This window comes from Littorina saxatilis, linkage group LG2 (assembly GCF_037325665.1).
Source record: "Littorina saxatilis isolate snail1 linkage group LG2, US_GU_Lsax_2.0, whole genome shotgun sequence".
NCBI lineage: Eukaryota > Metazoa > Mollusca > Gastropoda > Littorinimorpha > Littorinidae > Littorina > Littorina saxatilis.
In genome coordinates this window covers 5,146,972-5,152,490 of record NC_090246.1, presented here as the reverse complement: position 1 = coordinate 5,152,490, position 5,519 = coordinate 5,146,972, and the positions used below count along the sequence as shown (strand labels likewise).

At 40.5% G+C, this 5,519-nt stretch overlaps 1 long non-coding RNA gene across 1 annotated transcript; it reads left to right on the top strand.

Annotated features, from left to right (window-relative positions):
• Nucleotides 1–506: 506 nt before the first annotated feature.
• On the top strand, nucleotides 507–3,166 carry LOC138958053 (uncharacterized). Its single transcript, XR_011453275.1, has 2 exons — nucleotides 507–958; nucleotides 1,141–3,166. It is a non-coding gene; the product is annotated as an uncharacterized lncRNA (long non-coding RNA).
• Nucleotides 3,167–5,519: the final 2,353 nt, after the last annotated feature.

Sequence of the window (5,519 nt, the reverse complement as noted above, 5' to 3'; positions counted from 1 at the left end):
GAGTGTGAGAAGAAGTCCCCCCTCTCTGTGGTGAGTGTGGTAAGATGTCCTCCCCCTGTGTGGTCGGAGCGGCAAACAGTACGTGACCCGGCGCGTGCCTCGCGGCTCTCACCACTCGCACGTGCTGTCACACCGCACGCTGAGGATCCCATCACTTGACGACAAGATTTACGGGGCCACAAAAACGATTTGGGTAAAGTGGCAAATGTGATTTGGGCTGTCTAAAGGGAATGATGCCTCTCTCTCTCTCTCTTTCTCAGTCTGACTCTCTGAGTCTCTCTCCCTCTCTATCTCTATGACACGCACGCACGCACGCACACACGCACACACGCACGCACGCACGCACGCACGTATGCACGCACACACACACACACACACACACACGCACGCACGCATACACACAAACACACACACACACACACACACACACACACACTCACACACTCACAGAGAGAGAGAGATATGCAGGCTTTTTATTTAACCTGAAGTTATGTCAGATAAGTATTAAAGGACCAGACCACGCTGTTTTAGCGTCAAAAACGCTTCGAATCGTGTTCCTGCGCGACCGAACACTTCCCGATGTTTGCAGTTAGTTAGAAAACCACTTTCTTACCGTCTTCAACAATGTTTGGTTTACTTCGGAATCTTCTAAGGCCGTAATCCGACGAATTTTGTGACCGAAGCGACGGATTTCTTCTCCAAAACGACCCGCCATTGTGCCGCGTGATCTTCGCGAGACTGGCTTATGAATAAATTATCCGTGACGTCACACCGTGTGGGGATGGTTGTTTACCAACATGACAACAAGCGTAACTGCAGACGAAATTGAACCGTACATGTTCGAACTACCGGTTTCTCTCCTCGAATCAAGCATGAAAGATGAGGGTGGAGGCCACTTCCAGCAGTAGTGAAACAGTGACGATGAAAATTGCGACACTGTTTGTCTCAGCGATCAAAGGTAAACACGCCCGCTCTCTGTGCTGAACTTATCGTCTGCTTTCGAGTCTGTGCTATTTTTTCACTCTCGCCTTGTCAACGCACTCGCGAATAAGTGGGATATTGTTTAAGTGTTCATGCATTGCATTCACGAGTAAAAGAACAACAGCTCATCGCAGTTTTAACTGTTCTTGATTATTTCAGAGACTGGTGTCAGAGTGGCCACTGTACCTGTTGTATTGTGTGGGAGGGGCAGATTTGAGAGAGAGAGGAAGCTAGCCTGAGGTACATTGTAGAATGAAAACTTGCAGGGGAGCAAGAATGCATCACCAGCCACGAAGGTGTACATACAACTTTTTTTGAGGTGCCTATATTTGTTTGATTGTTAAATGTATGTATTTGTTGTTGTTTTTAAAGGCTATCAAGAAAACTGTTGTCATTTAAATTTGTAACACTCAGTCACATATAGTTTCACACACACACACACACACAAGATTAACTCACTTGCATGCCCACAGAAGAAGTTTGCTCTTCACATTGTTCTGTTGTTGTTTTTATAATGTAATCATTGTAACATCAACACTCAGTAATAACCAATATTACAACACAATCACTTTTTCATCAGAACTCACTCACATACTACATGACTTTGTATTAAACCCTGGTTTATGGACACAGTTTGCATTTGTACTTTGCATGGGAAAGCAGCCTGTAGCAGTCAAAGTCTGGGCACTGTTGCATTGTAGTCTTGCTGTGTATGCAGAGCTTTGTTGTAGCTGCCATAGACCAGTGTTGCCATAGGCCAGTGTTAGGATCACCACCCCCTCAAACAGCTCGTTCAGTTAACCTGATGCCTGTTTTAGACAGAAAAAAAAGTTACCACAATCAGCAGAACTTTCACCGGAGAAAGGGCATCATTCTTTCATACTTTCTTTCTCATAGCTTTTTTTTGGTTTTTATAATCTCTTCATTACACTAAATAACATCCATCTTAAGACCTATTTTGAGCCTTAATTTAAGTTGACTAGTAATGATATTAATCATAATGTATTTATTTTTATAATGTACAAACTAGAGTATGTATGTGGATATGTGTGTGATGGTGCTGGTATGGATATGTGTGGTTTGGGTTATGTGTGTACTGATGTGTACATTTTATGTGTTTTGTATGTTTTACGAGTGCGATTTTATGTGATGTTATTCTGTACACCAGCCAAAACAAAATGTCTGGTATATTAGATAATAAACGCACCTTTAAATTTATTAGCGACTACACCCTGTCACCCTCCAGTCTCCCTCCCCCCCATTACACCCTACACTTTTAACATTGTATAAAAAATCATGCCCCAATATAGGTCCCTAGTTACCTGGGAGGACGTTAAGCTCCATAATCAACATCAACAACGTATTGAATTGAATTGAAAAGCTGGGGTTAGGAGGTCTAACTTCTTGAATTAAAGTGTTTTTTTTCTCAGGTGCATGTAGTTTTTTATTTGCTTGAAATCATGGTGTATTCTGGTTGTAAGAGAAGAGTCAATTTCCTTGTAAGCCTGCAAAATTAAAATTTGTCATTTTTGAAGTAGCCTACATTTTTGTAAGAGTCCAAAATAGTCCAGGATAAGGAGGAAAAACATAGGGTGGGTCAGGAAATCTGAAACATTGCATAGTTTTGTTTTGCCTATGTAGACACAAAAAGTACTTAGAGCACTTTTTCCCCCCCAAGAGAGCATAGCTTAGTTTTAATTATTTTAATGCCACTGTTAGCAAGAGGAGTACTACAGACAGCAATCAAACAGTGGGTTTTTTCTGTAGACATTGTTATTTCTGTTTAGGTGTTTCAGTAGTTTTCTATGCGGATAAATCATGCTGCATGATCACTAGAAACAATCCAGCTCTGTAGCATGCAAGTTTTTTAAAGGTTTTTTTCCCCATGTTACTCTGAGAGAAAAAAAACAACCCACAGAGATAAAGTTGAACTGGCAGTTTGACTGAAGCAGTGGTAATAACACAGAGTGCTCTTCCTACAATCAATTTTTTTATGTGGATGATGATGTCCACACATGTACTTGGTTGTATTATTTTGCTAGACTATGTGTTTCTGTTAGATATATCTGCTCACATGATTGTTGTTCATAATTTGACATTACATTTACTGCTGATCAAAATGTATTGTTGGAATAGGTCTGCTTAATATTCTGACTGCAGTTTTGTAATAAAATCAAATAACACAGATGTTTTAAGTATCAAAGTGCTTTTCACACACACACACACACACACACACACACACACACACACACACACACACACACTCACACACTATGAGTATGACTGCAAACATGAATTTGTACTTGTATTAATTATAATTACTGTATTACAGAACCTGATCTGAAAAAAAGGACAACAGCAAATTATTCATGCAAGCTTGCTGTATTAACGATTTCTTTATCTATTTAATACAACACTGAATTAGATAACAACTATAACAACGTGTGTGTGTTTGTGTGAATGTCTATGTGTATATGGACGGACACTGATTAAACCTGAGACTCATCGATTACCCAGGTGAGTGTAAAAGAGGGAGAGAGAGAGGGAACTTTAAGGTGGGTGCATGGGGACGGACATATAGTAACAGATATATATGTTTTAATCTGTAATCTTAACACATGTGCTTAAAATTAGGAACAGATGCCATTCCACTACAAATACTGTCAGTCTGACAAAAACGCCCAGTGACACTGAACCCCTATCCCTTACAGAACACATTCAGTATACATGTACTCACTTCCTTTCGTCTGCGTTTAGTGAAAGCAGATCGTTCTGATGACATTGGTATCCGGTTTCTGACCTCCTGTGAGTGGTCAACAATTGTCGGAACTGGAACTGCGTTAGGCAACAGCTGTTTTGTGTGTGCCAGGTTTTCTTGCCGGCTTAACTGCGTTCGCATTGGAAGAAAGTGTCGCGAAACACACAACATCGTGTTGGCCGTTTCCAGTTAATCAGTCTTGCTGCAGAAGTTGTAAGCCCATCGGAAAAAGGTGACAACTGATGCCTGAACCTTTTTTCTATACTTCATAGCTATCAGCAGCCGTGCGCATTCCTTCGGCGTGCTGTTGATGCTCGATTTAGGCAAACGCCCACTTGAGCGTAAGCTGTAACTTTCGGTTTCCAAACACTAAGTGACGTCACAGCCGGTTCTCGTCTACTGGCGGCCATTTCGAAGTCTCGTTTAGCAGACGAATTTGGCGGAACGTTTTTAATTAAATCACAATGATTAAGCTACGAATCGGTGAATTTCTTTACATTTTTGGAATCGTTAGGTGCATTTCTCTAACCTTCAGTCATCGGTTAGTGGTTCTAATAACCTTTAAAACAGCGTGGTCTGGTCCTTTAATAACCTTAACAGTTGGAGCAAGACAAAACATGGCTATGTCAAACGAATACTAATACTTTACGTACATTTGCAGAATAAAACAAGTCGCGTAAGGCGAAATTACTACATTTAGTCAAGCTGTCGAACACACGGAATGAAACTGAACGCACTGTATTTTTTCACCAAGACAGTTCAGCTTCGTCAATCCCCGCGTGAAGGAAATCGCTCACCTTGCACGTGCAAAACGTAGTGATATTGACACGCCAGATTAGCGCGGTGGCGTATTGTGCTAAGCAGGAAAGCGCGCTTTTCTGTATTCTTGTTAACTTTCTGAGCTTGTTTTGAATACAACCTATCATATCTATATGTTTTTGGAATCAGGAAATGATAAAGAATAAGATGAAATCCTTTTTGGATCGATTTCTTAAATTTTAATCGTAAGACTAATTAATCTATTTTCGTTAATTGGGATCACATTTTAAGAGTAAATATGAGATATGTATATATTTTTAGATTCCAAATGTGATGAAGAATACGATCCAATCTATTTTCAATCTGTTTGCGAAAAATTGATTTTAATGACAACTTTAATGAGCAAACTCATTAATTAAGTTTTAAGCCTCCAAGCTGAAAAGCAATACCAAAGTCCGAGCTTCGTCGAAGATTACTTGACCACAATTTCAACCATTTTGGTTGAAAAATGAGAGCGTGACAGTGCCGCCTCAACTTTTCACGAAAAGCCGGATATGACGTCATCAAAGATATTTATAAAAAAAATGGAAAAAAACGTCAGGAGATACTATACTCAGAATCTCTCATGTCAAGTTTCATGAAGATCGGTCCAGTAGTTTTCTCTGAATCGCTCTAGACACACACACACACACACACAGACACACACACAAACACCACGACCCTCGTCTCGATTCCCCCCCCTCTACGTTAAAACATTTAGTCAAAACTTGACTAAATGTTAAAACACAGCTTAATTGCCTCCAGCCAATGATAAATGCGAGCAATTATCGTAAAAAAGATGTGTTAAATGACAACGTTGGACAGCACATGGCACCACACCAACATGCACACCCTTTTGTCAATACCTTGACAGTCTACACGAAACACTGGAGGTTTAGGGATGGGGTGTCGGGATTGGGGGATGGGGGGGGATTGGTAAAATGAAAGTGTTATTTCTTAAAGGTACATTCTGCGTAAATCC